This window comes from Micrasema longulum, unplaced genomic scaffold, assembly GCF_059751315.1.
Source record: "Micrasema longulum isolate JH-2025_06_02 unplaced genomic scaffold, ASM5975131v1 h1tg001211l, whole genome shotgun sequence".
In the NCBI taxonomy this organism is placed as follows: domain Eukaryota; kingdom Metazoa; phylum Arthropoda; class Insecta; order Trichoptera; family Brachycentridae; genus Micrasema; species Micrasema longulum.
The window spans coordinates 115,542-137,128 of NW_028278398.1; the positions used below are offsets into that span (position 1 = coordinate 115,542).

The 21,587-nt window shown below is 32.1% G+C and overlaps 1 long non-coding RNA gene across 1 annotated transcript in view; it reads left to right on the forward strand.

The window, feature by feature from the left end:
- LOC148276486 (uncharacterized) overlaps window positions 1–21,587 on the forward strand; it is an 88,411-nt gene that overhangs the window by 56,396 nt on the left and 10,428 nt on the right. The window contains exon 3 of the long non-coding RNA XR_015823725.1: window positions 297–399. This is a non-coding gene — a long non-coding RNA (uncharacterized LOC148276486). The remainder of the gene's footprint in view (window positions 1–296; window positions 400–21,587) is intronic.

Below are 21,587 nucleotides of genomic sequence, written 5' to 3' on the forward strand. Positions count from 1 at the left end.
CTACAATGCAATTTGATATAATAGTAAAAAATAGAAAACAAGTATAAGGTAATACAAATAAACAAGGAAGTATTTTTTTATATTTTATGAAATTGAATTGTCGATAGTAGTTTGACGAGCAACTACAAATAAACTTGATATTGTGGTCTTATAAGATGGTAAAGAATTGGGCAGAATGTCTGTAGCCGTTCCATAAGTGTTACCTAACCTATGCAGTCTCGGTATCAATGAATAATAATAATAATAATCGATAATAATTAATTTAAATTTAATGTTTGTCTTTCTTTTTATTCCAGAACAGTGCAAATCACCTATAGGAATAGAGTCAGGACTTATAGCGGACACCTCCTTAACTGCCTCCTCTACATATGTCTCAAATGTCGGAGCACACACGGCAAGGTTAGTTATATATTTTTTTCATTTATTTTTTTTTACAATATTTTCGTGTACATTTGGTACATTTTTTATTACATTTTATTACAAAAAATTACAACTTTACAACTTTTCATGAAAACAAAAAAATTCCCTCATAAGCATAGCCTGTGCGTGATTGAATTAGCTCTAGAATACGTAAATCTATGGTGTAGATGCATAATACATAAAAAAATATATAAAAGTAAAAATTTAATGTTACATTCAGGTTTTTCAAAATAAATTGAGTAAGAGTAAAGAATCTGAATAAAAGAAATAGAAAAAATAAAGAATACATGTAGAACAAAAAAATATTAAATTAAAGTTGATAGTTATGTTAGGAAAAAATACGAGAGCTAACTAAAAGTTTATCAGGAAAAGTAAACATTGACATTTATATTTTTGACCCAGTTTATAAATGAATTATTAGTAGAAACGGGAATAATTTTTTTATTTTCTGTTGTGTCTATAAGGTATGAGTTATACAGTTTAGGGGCAATGACATTTATGAACAAATGACATTTACACTAGGTATCATTAAAGGTTAAATAAGATTATAAAATTCTCCACCCCATCAAATTGTTCTATCTGATAGTGTTGATTGGACAAGTTAATGAAAAACCAATATAATAATTTTGTTATCAACAATACCATTTAGGCGCTTAAATACATAAGTTAAATGTCTAAGTTTACTCACATTTTTTTCTATCTGGTTTGTTCACGAGGCGAGTAAATAAACAATATTTTAATTTACATGTAAGTTGACTTAATTAAGTTAGTCTAAGTTAATTATAATTATAGTTTTCTAAGATATACGTTTAGATGTAAGATTTGTTAAGTAATAAGGGTTGAAAAGGACAACATACTTATTGTGCTATAAGTGTGAGGGGGAAGAGAGAAAGGTACGATCAGGTGGTTCCATAAAAAGGCCTTAGATTTTTTTTTGTTGAGATGCAGCGTTGGGTCAGTGGTTAGTGATCGTAAGTTGTCGGTGTGTCCACATTCAGTCAAGGACAGTCGCGAAACTCGTCGCGGGACAAGTACTCGTACTTGTCCCAGTTCATAGTCCACAGTCCACAGTCCATTATAAGAGTAAAAATTATATATTTGTTTTAAAACTATTATTCATACATGGAAATTTAAATCAAGTACATTTTCTTTACTATGCACTCCTTCCTCTCAACATAATATTACAAGGCAATATTTTTAATTTTAACTCAATTCTTTTAATAATCAAGATAAACTATAAAAATAAAAAAAACAACTAGGAAATCGCATCTTTCGATTGTATTAATTTTATTCCCTAAAATTACTTACGTAACAGACGCATTTATTCAGTTAATTTTTTTAAAGAACGCTTGGATCAGCATACTATCAATATAATATTAAAATATAGTTTAATATCTTTGAGACAAGTTTTAATTCCACTTAATAAATATAGAATATGTCGTGGGGGGACGAAAATTAATTTGCAATTTGAACACAGTTGATAAAACAAATAACATTCTTATAATAAAATAAATAAAACAACTTTGTTTGTAACCACTAATTTATATTTTTCACCGACCGGTTTCAAAGCAAACAAGCTTCTTTGTCAAGGTTTACGTAGCCAATGAATTGATTCCTATTTATTTTATTTCTATTATGTTCACTAAATACTTTACGTGGACCCAATAAATCAAGTGGTTTTTTCTTATACGGGTGGTAATTTGATATCATTATTTTTGAAGTAAGACAAAGAAGCTTGTTTGCTTTGAAACCGGTCGGTGAAAAATAATAATTAGTGGTTAAAAACAATGTTGTTTTATTTATTTTATTATAATGAATAGCCACAAAGTTAGTGCTTCAAATATAAACTTTAACATTTTTATAGGTCAGATTTCTAAGTCACAAGTCACATATTCAAATAAAAATATAAATGAACCAAAAATCATTTAAATCGTTAAAATAATCAAAAACGCACCTTGGCCTTTTTCACTTGGTACATGGAATGTACGTTCAATCAAATAAAATGTATTATATCCCAAACATAATAAACGTTCTTGCATTTACAGAAACTTGTCACGAAGATCATAATTCTGTCACTATTAAACTACTTCGTAGTAAGGGTTTTAATGTCATCAAAGGGGCACGGAAACTGTCGATTGAAAATATTCATAAGAAGATAATGTTACATGGACAAACCACGGTGAAATTGTTGTATTAACCAAAACTTAACTTAAGCGAGCAAAAATTAAAATTCCATTTTACACAACTTTTAAATGCAATGGCCGTAGGACTAACGCAGGCAGCAATCGTTTTAACTTAATTACCATTTATAGACCAGGTTTTAAAGCACTATTTTGGAAAGTTTGCTGAGAATTTTTTTTTTTACTTGAATAGGCTATCACTCGTACAGAAATAACATATGTAACTGGAGATCTGAAAATTCGTTTTGGCCGCGAGACGGATTCAGAATCTATTCGTTTTTATGCACTTTTTAAGTGATTTTGATTGTTCACACGAAGTAAATACCCCTATACATGGGATGCGGGAGGTGCACTTGATGTTATAATACGATGGAAATGTGATCAAAAATATGTAACAGATATCGAATTTTCAAACCACAGATTAGTGTACCTTAAAATTAACATACCAAAACCAACCGCACTGTACAAAACACTCACATTAAAACCATGGAGTAAATCAAATTTACAATATTTTGATTCCAAACCTTTGACATCGTTGATTGGTCCGGATATTATCGTCACTCAAACAATGTCGATCAATTGGTTAGATTATATAATGAGGTACAATCTAACCTGATAGACAAACATGCATCACTTACTATGAAAACTATTCAAAAAGGGAAATCTGACGCATGGTTTGACAAAAATTGTCGACGCAAAAAGAAAGACTTACGACGTCTAGAACTTAAATACAAAAATACACGGGCAACTTCAGACCAATCAATATGGTTAGAAACGCAAACATGGTATAGAACATTTATAAATGAAATAAAATCTAGTTTCTGGTCGACAAAAATCACTGAACAGAGAAAGTCTCCAAAACAACTCTGGCGAAGCCTTCAATCTGTTCGTGGTGACTGTATAGTAGAGAGATCTAATACAGGTGCTACTGCAACTGATTTTGTCGATTGTTTTACAAATGAAGTTGAAAAATCAGACTAGCATCTAATTTAGCAAAAAAAACTGGTAATTTCAGCTAACGTATCTCAATAATTTAGTAAATTTGAACCAACATCTGTAAATGAGGTTAGGATTTTGCGGCATTACTCAACACACATTGTTTATTAGATCCGATTCCAAAATGGCCTTTGAAAAAAACGTATTAACAAAAAACGTATTAAAAAAGCATTAACGTATTAGCTTCATTTTTAACAGACTTATTTGATGCATTTATGGAGCACAGCATTGTTCCAAGAGCCATAAAGAAAGCTAATATACCTCCACTCGATCACAACTCGATGAACCTTTCCAGTTTTCGCCCTTCTTCCCGTTAGCGTCGTATCAAAATTTCTAGAAAAAAACAGTTTCTCATAGGCTCGTTAAGTATATTGAGCAAAATTCTCTATTTTGGGTAAGACAAACGGCATATCGACGTTTTCATTCCACGAAGACAGGAGTTATAAGAGTGCTGTCTGACATTACGGCGTTCGACTCTGGCAATCTGGTGTTGATGGGGTAACAACTCATTTTGGATGCATGGGCACATTTGTTCAACAAGCTCTGTCCCTGACAGCACCTTGCATTATTAAAAACAAACCTGCCTTGTCAGAGCGGAACGTTGGCAATACCGCGACGTTCGATCTTTTTCTCTCTTGAAACTGAAGTTAAGGCAGACGGCATGTTTTGGTCGCGCTCGTGCGAATCAGTAATCAAAAATGTGATCGAGTACAACCAATTGACAGGTGTCGGGAATTCCTGTCGTAATTATTTTATATTTAAAATAAAGCGACGCTACAGAATCGATGTTTGACTAATTCTGCGTTTCTTTTTCTCTTTTATGCGACAAATAATCCTCAAATCCCTTTATACATTCCTTTTCTGTTTTTCGACCATTCGACCATTCGACTATTCAATAATATTTTATCCTGTCCGTGGATTCCACTAGAAACATAGTATAACCTCAAATTCTACAATTTGCCAAGTCATTACTGTTATGATATGCCATTAGAAGACTCCTCATGATGTAATACGCTGAAGGCTGGAGACAAAGATGCTTCGCCAAATCTCACCGAGGGAGCGACAAATCTTCAACAGGGCCACGTGTTTCCTCATAGGATGTGGGCGAAGAAGAATGACGTCAAATCTTCATTTGGACTATAAATTTTGTAGTAAATTCTCGTAGCAACTTAAATTCTGTCATTGTGCATGAGTTCGTATGATACGACACATTGATAAAATCTATGTGTATTATTTTTAGAGTCTCATTTTGGTTGAGATAAATTCAGTTACATTATGGGGTTTTTTTTTTTATGGAGTATGTTTTTCTTATAGGTTAAAGTAATATGGTATTTGAATCAGTAGATTTTCATAAATAAATTTGTAATATTATTCAATGCAATATTATGTCAGTTAAATTAAGACGTTTGACAATGGTATTTAAATTAACCTCCATTGACATGAATTCTTCTGGTTTCTAGTTAATTGATTCATTTTTCTATCCATCTATTTATTTAAATGGAACAGAAGTATTATATGATATAATTTGGTGTGAGTTTATTTTTTTAATTATTATTTAGAAGTAAATGTATTAGAAAATGTTGGACGTATAATTTCGACATTAATTTTTTACCATGTCTAGACTTTATTATGATAATTTTGGATTTTAAATATTGCAGTCTTTATCTCTTTAATTGGAAAACCATTGTTAATTGAGCATTGACCCCTAGCAATTATATTCTCAACTGTTTGGAATGAAAATCTGCGTAATATTTTAGTTTAGTTAGGTTCGTTAGATGGCAGTGGTAGTTCTGAAATATAACGGTTTATGATACTTTAAATTAATTGTGATTTCTTCAATTTTAATCATTTGAAGAACCTGCTAAGTTATAATAATTGATTAACATAATACTAGAAATTCTTGACTTTTAGTATTCAAGTAATTCTTTTCAGCATTTTCAACTTAAGTATTTATTAATCCCTTAATTGGGGTTTCATGCTCTTGATTGAACGAAACCGGAGAATGCGGAATAAAAGTCAGCCATCTTGTGTATTTTGTTTTTATTTTTTAAATTATTTCTCGCTTCCGAATTGGTGTTTATTTATTAATTTACCTATCTATTTCAACAATGTCCCTTTTTCATATTAAATGGAAACATTTTGGGTATAATCCACTTGAGGTCGATTTGAGCGTCGCGGGTCGTCCAGGATTAACCATTATAATAATTATTTATTTAATTTATTTACTCGTATTTTGTAGTCCTTTGTTTAGACAACTCTTAAATTGTCTAGGACGAATTTGATACTCTAGCTTTACCTGTTTAGAAGTAAATGAAAATTTATATGGCTGATTTTGGTCAAGTGGCCATCTATTCCACGTGGGTGATCTATAAGCATCTACATGCGTAAAGGGGCCCCAACGCATTATAATGGCTCTTTTGGACATGAGTACTGCATTTGATACTGTAGACCATAATATTTTGCTTGAACATCTGGAGAAAACTTATGGTATCCGTGATCCGTAAAAATACATAGAACATTATCAAAGAATGGGCATTTTGGTCTCACCGGTATGCAGATGATAAGAAGATTTATTTTTATTGCAAACTAGGCGAAATAAGTGTGCCTTTTACTTAAATTGGTGGATGCATTGAAGACATAGGAAATTGAATGGAATGGCCGAAAACAGACTAACATTAAACCCATCTAAAACGAAACAACTATAGATGGCCAGACAACATAATTTGATTCAAGATACGGCACTAGCCGACGTAAGGAGTAACGCTTTGCCCACCGTTTAACTACTGGGAGTCTTCCTTAATTCTGACCTTTCTCTTGACGCTTAAATTAGTAGAACAATACGTTCATTACAAATTAAATGCATACGCCGGTTGATGCCGCCCGTCAAGTAATAAATGCATCTGTTGTGTCTATAGACGATTATTGTAATGGCCTACGTAATTTTACGCAGGTCTACCAATGAACAAAATGTCTCGCCTATAGTCTGTATTAATTGCCACAGCGAGGCTTATTTCCGGAATCTCTAAGTTCAGTTTCATCACTCCACTACTTCGGGAATTACACTGGCTACGTTTTCCACAAAGGGTGGAATACAAACTCTGTTGGCTTATGTATAAGTCACTCCACACTTTGCTCCGTAGTTTCTAGGAGTACTACTATGCGTTTCAAATAAACTAGCTGACGGGCGTCTTACGCTTAGATCAGCTACGTCTACGGTGAGAGGAAAAGTAACTATACCTCTATGTTAAGTAAATAACAGCATTTATCGATACTATTCCTGGCCGATTACCTTTCGTTCCCATCCTTCCTTTGACCCATCCTTATGGTACCTACCTAACATCAAGATAGAAGATATTCAAAATTAGAAGATTCGGATACAGAACAAAAACAAAACAACATTATTGACTTTACATAAAATCGGATAAAAAGTGGTTGGAATCGTCGCGCGTCGTGGAAAACATTGTCTCATTTTAAAGTTCATTTTGTCATCCAGTGCCAGAAATTGAAGAACATTCAGATTATATTAAAGGTAGGTATCCACTCCATATTCCTATCCTTTCTCAAATATTTCCCAATAACGCAATTGAATGAAATTCGATTTTCATTTACAGTCCGCCTTTTCGTCAACACTCTACGCAAACAGCGCACTAAATTCGGTGAGCGCGCATTTGCGGCCGCAGGCCCTATGGCATGGAATGGTCTCCCAGCAGAGGCGCAAGGCTGTGAAAGTTAGGTGATGTTTCGTAAAAAACTTATCACCCACTTGTTCTCTCAATTATTTGAATAAATCCATAGCATGTGAAAATATTTTTTTTTTCTTAAATTACAATTTCAAATGTTTCAATTAAACTTATTTATCCATAGAATCACTTTGTTAAGCGCCCTTGAGGTATTATTGAAAGAAAACAACAGCCATTATAACAAAAAAGTAAATATTTACAAATTAACAAAAATTATAGGTTAATAATAGGTTTCTATACATTACTAAATACAATGTCAAAAAAGAAGAAAAAATGCGTACCTTTAAAAAGCCACTCCGCGTTATTCCATACGTAAAAAAAAATATTACAATAATAATGAAATAATAAAAAAAAAGGAAAAGTTTTTTTTACTCGGGACTTAAAAATCCTTTAGCCGGCGGATCCATACGGATCCATACCATAACCCCAGCCTTCCCTCCTTTCGTCTTTCAAACATGAGAAAATAATTTCAATGTTAAAGTGTACAAAAAAAAAAATAGGTGTGTACAGTTGGATTAAAATATAATGTTTTTTTTTCATTTGAGTTCTAGTATTTTCTTTAAATTTGTTTGAAGTGAGGAAATATATGTCGGTTCCAGTAAAAAACGTGTTATAATTATTTAGAATTTTGGGAAAAGATGCATTCTTATTATTATTTGTGCTTGAAATACCAACATGAAATAATTGTTGCAGCCGAGTTGTACGTTGAGGGATACGTATTTTAATTTTCTCAAGCAGTTGAGGGCAATCTAAGTTGTTATTGCATATTTTACAAAGGAAGACGGTTTCATTGATGATTCCTCTAGATTGTAAGGTATCGAATTTGTGATGAACTGCAGCTTCTTCATAATTATTGAAATGTAAATTTTGACGATAGTTTAGGTGATTGAATTCCCGGCAGGGAATTAATTGATTGAAGTAACTTGTTTAAAAATAAAATCTATTTATATAATCAATAATTTCTACGTCTTTTGAGAATTCAGTATTGTTATTTTTTCTCACTTTTACCAGAACAGGCATTTTTGCGTGCTGATGAATCTGATGCTTTTTCATGTGACAAATATATAAAACGAGCTGAACCCGACAATGGTTTGCTATTGCTAGATTTGAGTTCTTGCTAAATCGATTAAATGAACACAATCGATAATTTTATATAAATTATTGTATTCAGTCCAAATTAGATATGTAAGTAAACATTATTATTTTTGGGTTTCGGTTTACATTAACTATGACAGAGAATTTTAATAAATAGGTATTCGAACATTGTTTTTCTATCTCTGTCTTGCAGTTGCCTCCTCGATACTGTGCGAAAAAGACAACTGCATGTCAGACAGATGGAAGTCTTAAGTAGGTTTGGAGAATCAATTTTATTATTTATTAATTTGAATAAAAATAACTGGTCTAACATTATTCTTCGATTTTTAAAAGAGTTTATTCCATGGTACTGCATACTTTCAGCATGATTAGAAAAGTTAATGTTTAACCGGTAGTCGACCTGCTTAAAAAAATTTTGTTGGACCCTTTCTAGTCTAACAATACTTACATTATAGTAAGGTGACCAAAGAGGAGCACAGTATTCTACCTGGGGACGAACAAATGTTTTGTAAAGTTTTTCATATGTCTCTGCATGTTTAAATGGTTTTGATACTCGCATAATAAGTCCAACCATTTTTTATGTTTTTTTTAGGATTTATTCAATATGAATATTAAACATTAGTTTCGTATCAATAATAACACCTAAGTCGCGAATTTGACTATCTGTTATAGAGATTGGGGTATTATTAAAAGAGTAAGGAAAGCTGATTGTCGTTTGTTTGCGCGAAATACAAAATTAATGACATTTACTAATATTTAATTCCAGTAAGTTTTGATAACAATACTGAAAAAGTCTGTCGAGATCTTCTTGCATTTTTGCACAGTCAGTGTAAGATTTAATGCAGGCATAAATTTTCATGTCATCAGCAAAGGATATGAATTTACAATATTCAAAGCATTTGTTAATGTCATACGTATATGCATTAAATAGTAGAGGGCCTAGGTGAGAACCCTGTGGTACACCAGAAGGTATAGTTACAAAGTGTGAATTATAGCCTTCAATAGTTACACTTAGTAACCTTTTTTCTAGGTATGATGTAAACCATTTAAGTAAATCCCCGTGGATACCCATGCACCATAATTTATTAATTAAAATTTGAAGATTTACCCTGCCAAATGCTTTGGGATAGTCGGTGTATATGACATCTGTCTGATTGTTACTACGCAAGTTTTGCATAGCAAAATCAGTGAAAATTGTAAGATTTGATAAAACTGACCGTTGTTTTAGGAAACCGTGCTGTTGATTTGGAATATATTTCAAAATCAGGGGATATATGCGATCATATATTATTTTTTCAAAAAGTTTACTATTTAGTATTTACCGACAAAATTGAGATTGGGCGATAGTTTTTGGCTAAATTTTTTGTTCCCGACTCGTGCATTGAAATGACAAGTGCTTCCTTAAATTTTTGAGGAAAAATTCCTTCTTTAAGTGATCTTTTAAAAAGTAAAGTCAGCGGAGTGGCTAGAGATTGCGCACAGCGTACAACGAATAAAGGTGGAATCCCATCACTGCCTGCACCTTTGTTTACATCGAGCTTAATTAAGTATTTAAAAACTTCTACCTTGTTTAAAATTATAGAACCTATATTATCAAAAGCCCATTGATCTGTGGTATTTACTTCTTCTGTGAATGTAATTGAAGCTGTGGTAGGTGATGAATATATAGAATTAAAGTATTTCAGGAAGAGATTGCATTCGTTTTCACCCCCAGACACAACTTCATTTTCAAAGCATATGGTTTGTGGAGTATTTGATCCTCTATTCTGATGTTTAATGTAAGACCATAGTTTTTTAGGATTTTGTGGTATTTCACGTTCAATAGTGTTGATTTAACATTTGTAGCAGTCTTTTTGAACTTTCTTTTGTCGTGTTCGGAGTAGTGAAAATTCAGAATAGTCACGTGGATTACCATATTTTATCCATTTTTTATGTATTTTTTTCTTTTCTTTTATGATTTTATCAAAGAGGAGTTGTACCACTTATTATATATACCGGATATTTTTTTGGATTAAATATGTTTTTCGGAACATATATAGAAATGGCTTTATTGATATTGCTGTAGAAATATTTTATGGCAGAGTCAATATCTTCGATCTCACTTAGAATCGTCCAATTTATATTTGTCAAAAAATTGATAATTTGATTGAAATCACCGTATCGAAAAAGTAAAACTTCCCTTTAAGCACCAAAAAGAGAGTTATTTACCGGTTCTATCAGAAGTGTGATCTTTAATGCAGGGCGATGGGAGTCTTCCTTTACTAAAGGTGAATCACTGTGCAGTATTTGGCATTCCATATTACTAATAACCAAATCAAGTATTTTACCGTTGAGATTCAAAATGTTATTATATTGTAGAAGTCCAGTGTAGTATAGGGTATCTATAAATGCAGCGTCAGTGTGATGACTTACGAGTGCATGATATAAGAGAATTGTTATGTTGTCCAAATCCAGGTGATGTTTGGCATATTGAAATCACCCACCACTATTACAGTGTCACCGGGACATTGGTCACGGACCGAACTTAATAATGATGAAAAAGAATTTACCGCTGTGTTGTAATTGCGTCTTTAAGGTAAATAGACATACACTATGTGAACATTTTGGTTTAAGATTGATTTGCCGGCAGGAATAGTTATCCATACGCACTCCGCTGTGCATACCAAATCTTCGCGAGCGCGAGCTTCTAGCTCCTTTCACCCCGCCTCCGCGGGATACGTTACTTTCGTGGTAAGGCCTATCGGCCCGGAAAATACTGAAGTTCAATATTGGAGCTAGTTCACCATCAAAGATATTATCATGGAGCCAAGTCTCGGTTATGCCGAATATAGAATAAATATTATTTAGTAATATGTTATGGAAAAACGTTACGACCTTGCTTCGAAGGCCTCTACAGTTTTGATAGAATATCAAAGGCATGACAGGGCAAAGCACCAAATTATATCGCTATTAATACATATTATGATTTTTCGAATAGAAGGTAAAATGTAAAAAGTCTCTTTTTTTAGAAAAAAAATATAAGATATACAGTGGGTAAGTTGTTTAATGGATTCGCAAAAAAATATATTTGATGTAACTTGTGTTTGTACCACTCTAATTTTAGTTTGTTTGTAACACTGTACTTAATGTATATGTACATTACAAAATGGAATATCTTAACTCACACATATAGAAATAATTAATATAAAAAGGTAAAATTAGGTATATATAAAAATAATACATAGGTATACATAATTTCCACAGAATTATATGTTTAAAAAAAAGGGAAGAAGTCTTAAATGCTGCTTGTTTCTGCTTTTCTTTATTTTGTTTTACGATTCCCCATTTTGCCATTATTTGTATATGTACATAAAATACCGTATTTTTTAGTTTCAAAAAATTCCGTGAACTCAGTGTTGGAGGCGTGAAACGCGAATGAATCGACATTAGTAGTCTGGCTTTTTTGTATGAAGATTTGTAAAAGATTTTTACACCTTAGTTTTTTTTGTGTTTTTTTTTGCACCACAACAGGCCAGGAAGCCCAATTACAGTGGTGAATTACATCACAAAACACCCATTCTTTAATTTTTGTTTTTCCACCGGGAATCGAACGCGGAACCTTCCATGCGTGAGTCAAACGACTTGACCACTACACCACGGGGGCCGCTTTAAAATGGCAACAGTTTATACAGTTTTAATGACCCAACAAAACTTATTAAAAAAAAACGAGATATTGAGACTTAAGAGAAGATTTATGCATTACGATAAACTAAAAAATAATTCCGTACCGTATTTACATAAACGTTAAATACCTATTTAAACGTTGGCTGTTTTTAGTGATTTCATGATCTCCGAGAATTTTTTTCACTAACTTACAAAATAAAAAAAACAAAAGATATTCATAGAAGAATATTAAAATTTTGACAAAGTATTTTTTATATTTGGCTAGGACTATTACAAGTACTTTAAATATCCCATCAAAATATCATACTTTATCATTTTTTACCACTCGGCTACTCCCCCTAAGTTGGTTTACAACATCTTAAGTAAATAATCTGAAACTCGTACCCCCAGAGTCTCGAGTTGGAGAGGGGAACCATCACAGACAAGTTTGCAATTTGTCTCGCCTTCCTCCACGCGATGGAGGAAGGCGAGACATATCTGGTGCCTTCGATAACGCCTGGTGACCGATGGTTCTCTTAAAACTGAAGAACAGGCTCTGTCCAGGACAGTTTTTTAAGATTATGGCTAGTAATTTTGTTGATAGAAAGGTGTCAATCAGGTATGGCGATACGTGTGTGGTTCGAGCATCTACTATGGGCTGCCTTCAGGGTTTGGTTTTTGGGCTGACCATGTGGAACCTTTTAGTACTTGCTATGGTAGTGAAGAAGGCTAGTGATGCTTTGAACGACACCTTAAAATGGGGTGAAAGAAATAAACTCTCATTCTCTCCTCCCAAGATTATTTATTGGCTTGATGTTACGTGGGAACCCAAATCAGAAGAAAAACCCTGTTTTTAAGATGAACGTGAAGAACACCAGGTTTGAGGACCATGTCCGGTATCTTGGTGTTTAACTTGACTTAACTTGAGAGTTTCTTTGCTGGTACTGACAAAGGCATATCAGACTGTGGCGTCTGAGACTCTTCCTGTGCGGGCAGGAGTTCTTCCGATAGATTTTGAGACAAGAGAGGCAGTAATAAAACGCTTTGTGAGGAGAGGAGATAATATAAAATACTTTGGTGTTGAGCTACGCCCTTCTGAGACAAGATTTAGCGTACTATGTGATATTATGCGAAGCGTAACTCTCAATCAATGGCAGAATAGATGGGACATGGCATGTACGGAGAGATCGGCGTGGTCTTTTTTACCTTCCATCAGACATAGGATGTATAGTAAGCTCTTGGTGTTTGACCATCATACCGTACAAATGGTTTCGGAACATGGACATTTACATGAACATTTAGAAACAAGCTTCATAAACTTGGACTTGCCCCTGTCTCGAGCTGTGCTTGCGGAGATGACCATCAATCGACCGAACATATTCTGTGGCACTGTGTGCTATTGAATGATGCCAGAGATGAGATGCTGAATGGTCTGACAGGGGTCAAGCGACCAGCGTGAAATGTGGATCTGATGGCTAACATTACGAATTTAGCACTCTTCCGTCAGTTTATTCAGAATTAAATTTTGCGTTGGGAGCTCCTCAGATGCGCGGACGCCGAAGGGGGTAAAATATGTTGGGACAGGCAACTGTTCCTGTTGAATGCTCACTCAGCTGAGACTCTGCTTATTTCCAAGTAGAACGCACACGTTCTTTTGTTTTGTATTTAGATCTTCTGCCTCTGACCACCCAGGGAGTTCTTCTTTATTCAAGAACGTTCTCTCAGTGTAAATATCCATGTTTTTACTGATGTTTGTTGTTTTACTATAGTTTTAAGAAATTGTTTTTGTATATTTGGATACGTTTATTTATGTAAATGTTTGTGTAAACACATATTTTTGAATAAAAAAAACAGAGGCATTGTTGAGGTGGACCTCGGCTTTAGGCTCCGTCGGATAAATCTCCGGGCGTGGCTTTTGACCCCTTCATCATATTCTGCCTTGCTTTCCCACAGGTTTGATTTCACGTGTCCGAGGTATAACAATTAGGTGGTAAATAAGAAATAAAATCCAGTTTAAGATAAGCTCTGGTGGAGCATGTATATTTAGGCAACCAACTAAAATTAGGCTTAAGATTACAGCTGTTATAATAAAAAATACGAATACATGCCGGGGAGGTCAATCCCTGCGAGCTAAATAATTGCCACAGCTAATCTAAACTATCAAATCATATTGCCTTGATAAGAAATTGTTTGGAAGACAAAAGGGACTCACGGCTGACTGTAGTTTTCCTGGCCAGAACTGGAGTGGGGCTCCAGGTCGATTATGCAGTCTCCATGGTCTGGGGACGGCTGGGCACTGGCTCTTCCACTCGTAACTTTTGACGGATTTATTGCACAATTACGCGTCGGCAATTATCCATACAATTAATTTACCGATCGGGTTCTTATTTAGACAGCGATAACTCAAATCCCTGACTCCCGTCTCTAGGCGACGGAATCGACGGCAAAGAATTGCTGGCGGAGAAAATAATATTTAATTAATTCATTCCGCACTTAGCAATTATTTGGAGGAATAAGATTTTGTCCATCTTCAAAATGATGGAATCCGAACTATTCAGCGGGAATAAGTCCGCGATACGACAAGATTGATCTATTAACACAAACCGAAGTAAAATGACTTAGAATGCCTTCGAATGCTTTAGAACGACTTAGAAAGAACTAGAAGGACTTAGAATCACTTAGAATGATGCAGAATGCTTTAGCATGATCTAGAAGAATGCTTTCTCAAATTAAAGTTTTCGCTTTTATAGCATTTAATTAATAACATATTACGCTTGACAGTATGAGTGGCCAATAGCAAGAGCTAGACCTGTAACTGTCTTAGTGTAACATTAAATGTCCAATGAGAGACAAGATAATGCATACTTAAAATGGCCGCTAAGATTCTACCCCTAAGTAAGCCAATAAGATCTATTTGCGGTCCATTTTAAAATATGTTGAGTTATGGTTACGCCCACTTCCTTTATTTGTGTGCATAATTCGTGGAACTCCTGTGAGGTGACTGATGTTGGCGGAATGCAAAAAGGAACAGATCCTCACTATGGTAAACTCTTGTACATTTGAACATCTGGCAGCTATATTTCATTGTGAGTTATTATTTCCTTTGACCATAAAGCTGTCTCAGCAAACATGTCCCTGATTTCATAGATAGGGTGACCATAATTTTAATATTTTTGTACTAATATTCCCCTTGAGTCTAACTATTTCTTAATTTTACGTATTAAATCTATACTTATATATATATAGGTAGGTTAGATCTGTAAAAAAGTTATGTAAATCTACTACATAACAGCATTGAGGAGATCCCGTGGGGTGGGGACGACGTGTTGGCCTCTGTCCATACATCCTCCTCCCCCCTCCTTAATCTGCATAGAGTTTGTATTCCTTAGGAATATTTATAATATCTTATATTTATCTTTAGATTATATTCCGTTGACTTTAACATTTTTCGCCGTAGACAACAATAATAAAAATAAAGCAGAGTCAGAATAAACAAAATAACTCTTGAAGATGCAGTTCTGTTAGCAAGCAACAAGGGTGATTTGCAACAAATAGTCACAAATTATATCGAATCGGTGCAACATCGTTTATAAATATATATATATATATATATATATATAGTTGGATAATTTATATAGCGCCATTTTTGTGAAAATCACCTCAAGGGCGCTGTACAATTAATAAATATCCCAGTACGTCTTGCAGCTACAGAGCGCATGGACGGTTGGGATTCTAGTTCCTCGTTTTCAATTAAGATCAATAAAAAATTAAAACAGATAGGAGCTAGATTACAGGACGTCTTGCAGCTACAAAGCGCATAGACAGTTAGAAATTTAGCCCCCATTTACACATTTTTAAAATTGACAAATAAATTTAGTGTATTATTGATACTAAAAAATATATAAAAATAATATGAATAATAAAAAGGAGTAAGATTACAACACGTCTTGCAGCTACTAAGCGCATAGACGATTGGAATTCTAGACCCCATTTATAAAATTTAGGTATTTTTAAGTTGGTATATGAAAGCTAGATAGCCAATCATCGTGCAGCTACAAAGCGCATGGACAAGTGGAATTCTAGCAAAGTTAGAATGATATCAATAAATTTATAAAAAATAGAGCATAGTAGTAAGTTTGTCAAGTGTTCATGCCAAGAACTAAGCAATAAAAAACTAAATAAATAAAGCACTGTATCAACTCCATGGTTAACAAAGGGAGATAGATGTCCGAAGAGAATCTTTTGTAGACAGTAGGTAGATATCGTCACCATGTGGTCCACTAGGCTGCTGGAGAATTTCTGAAAACGCACGTGCTAAGAAAAGTAGCATGGATGATTGGCCTCGAGAAGGGAGACTACACTTACAGAGAAATTTAGTCAATTTCAAAAATCTCAAGTCCACAGAAACGTAAAAATAACATTGACTTCATATTTATGTTTAATTCACTAAATGGTTTAATTGATGTACCATCCATTACTGGAACAAGTGGCTTTCAATGTTCTAATCCGCTGGTTGCAAAATAATAATGTGCTGTTACTCGATCAACGCAGCACTAACTATGGTTTGCATGCAATAATGTCGAGACAAGATCAGGACTTTTTTGGTGGAAGTCTTTGTAGATTTAAAAAATCACTAAGATAGACCGGATCTTGTCTCGTGGCAGTAATTTATTTATTTTTGTCCTAGCTTTAATTTGATTTAGTTGTATTTAATTTTATTAGTGCCTGAATTTATTAAAAGCAATTGTATTTACCATCGTTAGAATGACTGCATGAGTCTATCAAATAAATAAACAAGTTTGCTTGCATAGACTTTTTAGATCCAATTTCCTTAAAGATTTCCTATGTTTTTAAACAATATGAAATAAACGTGGCCTTCAAAACAAATAATAATGGAGCTATTTTAAAAAAACTCAGAAGATAAGCTAAATATTTTTTAAAAACAATGGAATTTACAACCTGGAATGTAACGATTGTAATGCAGTATACAAGATTCTCAATTTGCCAATCACTTAATTGAAAATAATCTTAAAACTCATATCTCAAATAAATAAATTCTATTACATGTTGAAAACAAAGGGCGTAAACTTAATAAACTCGAACAATTGGAAATTAATAAATATCTAAACAACCCTTATTTTAAAATAATAAATAAACAAACCAATCTTATATCTTCACCACTATTGAATATAATTAAACATACTGTTATTTTACACTATATCCCTTTATGTACACGCTTGCATGATGCATTATTAATAGATGAATGATTTTACAATTGCATTTAAACTTTTAAAAATTATTAAAAGATAAATATTGTAAAAAAAAACATTTGTGTTTGTATAAATTTTTTCATAATATTTCAATCGTGTGTAAAAATTATAAAGAACACCAACATATAATCATATTATTGATATATTTTCCACAATATTATCTAAAGATATAAAACTTCATTAATTATACTAAATGTTATTGAATATTTGTATATAACCACTTACCGACTTTTTTATTTCTACCGGTTTCGAGACGTACCCGTCTCTTCGTCAGGACACCAATTAAACCAACATGCAAAACCCACTATACACCTTCACCATAGTTGTTACACAAATATATAAAACTAACGCGACATGTATTTTAATAAGCGCATCTTAGGACAAACATGCACTAATTAAATTATCAAAATATTCTTTTTTTTGAGAATTAATGAAAAAAGTAAAGGGGATGGAGGGAGGGGATAAGCTTAATAGGTTTTATAGGGTGACCATTACAGTGGAACATCGTATAAAGGACTATATGGGAATTTTGTTTGATTATTGATCAAAGGAACATTATTTTTTAAAGCTTAAAATATTAATTACTTTTAACCCTTTATTATTTGTGTGTAAGATTTTAACTCCAGTATTTTTATTAAAGGCATGATTTAAATTGATTAGGTGATTTGCAAATTCAGAGAAACTATTATTGTGAAGACACATCATATGCTCTTTAACACGAGTATCAAAATTTCTTGATGTTCTTCCAACGTAAACTGAATGACAAGAATTGAATTTTAATTAGTAAACACCTGAATTATTTAATAAACTTTTTTTTCTTTATTATTAAGCAATAATTTACCAATATTGCTATTTGTATGAAAATAAGTTTGATTTAATTTGATAAAAAATTGGATACATTTGTGGATATAGTATTTACATAAATAATTATTCCCCATTTATTATCATTATTAGTTATTATAATTACTGTTGACAGAATATAAAAATCGTTCGACTGATTTTTTCTTTAGTTCTCTATTTTAAAGGGTATTTATTAAATCAATTGTTTTTTTTTTTTTTTGGAGTCTTTATTCAATAAAATATACATATTATTACATTATAATACATTATAAAGAAAACAAAGTATTAAGATATATTTTGTCCCGATAAACTATTCAATAATAGTTTGTCATCGGGTGCTCAGACATTAGTTTTAATTAATAATCAAATAAGAAGAGTACAGACATAATACTGTATACGTATAAAATAATAAACATAAAAATAGTTTAAAGATTTTTTTTTTTTTTTTAAGTAAGAAAATAGAGTAAAATAATACAATTAAAATTAAAGAATAGTAATTCACTTAAATATATTTTAAATATAAGAAAAAAAAATAATAGGCACATATATAAATAGTGTGTGCTCATAAATGTAATCAAAACAAGATAAAAAAATAAATTAAACAAGGTAAAGTAAATCTAGAATTTCAATTCATATCTACAGAAAAAAAAAAAAAAAAAAATTAGTAAGAAAATTAAAAGTACATATTAAAATTAAGATCTAACATTTTATATTTGTAAATGAAATAAGAAAGTAAGAAAGTAATAAAAGAAAAGAAAAGGTTAACCCAAGAAAATAACAAAAATGTAATTAATGAGGGATAAATTTTTTTTTTTTTTTCAAAAAATGTATATATGTAAAAAAAATAATAATAAGTAAAAAATATTAAAAAATTTAAAAAATGTATTACATAAATAATAAATCAATATAGGAACGTTTTATCTACTAACCACTTACGTAATAGAAACTTAATTTTATTTTTACTATGACATGTTTTCATGTCAAGTGGCAACAAATTAAATACTTTTGGAACAATATAATCCAACGTACGTTGTCCATATTTATTTTTAAATTTTGGTACTACTAGGCCATCAACAGATGTAAATCTTGTTAGATAGCTGTGTTCTAATTTATTTTTATATATCGAGCTGAACATCTGTTGGATAACAATTTTGCTCCATAAAATACCCTTAACTGGTAAAACATTTAATTTATCATACATAAATGGGGTATTATTCCTCTGATTGTATACATAATTGGGTGCAATCAATTTGACAAGTGCATTTTGAACATTTTGTACATATTTAATGTTTGTTGAACAAGAATGTCCCCAAGCAGTGATCCCGTATCTTATTATAGATTCTCCCAGAGACAAATATACTAATCTTAGTGTGGAGAGAGGAACTAAAAACTTTAATTTGTGTAGTTGACTAACTACAGATCTTAACCGTTTGCATGTTTTCATAACATGAATATTCCACTTTAAAAAGTTATCAATAGTTAAACCTAAATAAACATATTCATTCACAATTTTTAATTTATCGCATAAGCAAGCTCTATCAAAGGTAGAGTTATGAAGGCATTCAAAATTATGAGTTTTTACAATAGGTAACATATTTGTTTTGGCGTGTGGCGATCTAACATGCATTAATTGACTTTTTTTGGCATTTATTAAAAGACCCGCATCATGACACCAAATTTGTAAAATATTAAAGTCATCCTGCAACATTTCAGTACATTTATTAATATCCCTATGCGAAACAACTAGAGCAGTATCGTCTGCATAAACAAAGTGTTTAACATGTGAAAAAATATTTTTAATGAATGATACATATATTATATACAATATGGGTCCTAATATGGAACCCTGTATATCCATTATATAAAGCATTTTTTTAAAATTAAATTTTATTCATTTTTGAAGTTAAGTTTAGAAAGAGGAACATTTATTAAACTATGTAACATTGAATGGAATGTTTTTGGGAAGTAGGGTGGTTGGATGATTTCTTTATGACGATATCCGAGTAAGTTGATTTTCGAAAAATGTTAAATTCTATTTGATTATTGGTGTTCGTTAATGTCAAATCTAGAAATTCGATAAAGTGTTTTTTTGGACTTCTAAGGTGAATTTTTTTTTTTATCAAAAGTGTTTATAAAATTAAGAAATGAAGTTAATTGACGTTCTGTTCCAGTCCACATACAAACAATATCATTGACATAGTGTTTCCATAAGAAGACATTGTTAATTAATATATTATTAATGTTTAATATTTTACTCTCAATGTGACCTAAAAACATATCGGCCACTAAAGGGGTTGTTGGACTTCCCATCGCGAGTCCTGAAGTTTGGTTATAATATTTATTATTGAATTGGAAATAATTTTGATTTCAGCAAATGTTAAACAAACGACTTAAGTCGTGTTTAAAATGTTTGACCACTGATAATATCTTTAATTATCTTACAATACATACATGAATGTCAATAAATACTTACATTGTTATAAATTTTTCCGAAATTCAAATATAAATACCTAAATTCCCTATTACATATTAAACACTTATCCTTGCCCTTAATTATTGGTTTTCTCCACAATTATGATTAATGTCCATGCTTTTATTCATAAGATTATCTTTATTTCTTACTTAAGTACCTTGAATTATATAACTCTCCATATAATCTTCACATTCGTTTGAAAATGCCCTAACATGGCGCTTGCACGAAATTTTTGTTTTTATATTTGTAAAAATAAAATAAAATGTTCAGTAGACTCAAATCAGTGTTTGATTTCATATATTATAAGTTTAAACGTGGAGTTCTACAAAACAAACACCAAATCAATCAATACATAAAATATCTTACTCGTTCAATACGTATAGGTGATATTGCGGCTTTAACTTCGAAATACCGGATCGAGTTCTAGAAGTACTGAGTTGTTTGCAACCACATACGTAGATTCTAACCATGCCGACACTCTCTGATTCCGCGTTTACATTCCTTAGTCGGGAAATTCACTTGACGTGAAATCGATATTTTAAGTACAACAATGTATAATTTTAAAACGTTCATAAATACTCTGGTCAAAGCTCAAAACTATCTAAGTCAAAATACTCTTTCTGAAATTATTGCTTCAAATATTTTAATTATGTGTTTATATTATTATATTTAGCCAAAGCGAATAAGTGCAATCAGGGAAATAATTCGTGTAGTTTTGAAAATTGGCAGACTTGTTCCTTGAAGTGTCTAGATCAACATACTCAAAATCCTCGATAGTGGGGGGTCTGCTAAGGGCGGAGGAGGGGGAAAAGTTTTTTTTTTCTGATTTCGGGTCATATCTTGAAAACCTTAATAGCTTTAATGTTACTTCCACAATAATTATTTAGATAATATTTACTTCAAATGACGTTCTTTTCATTTTTATTGTAGG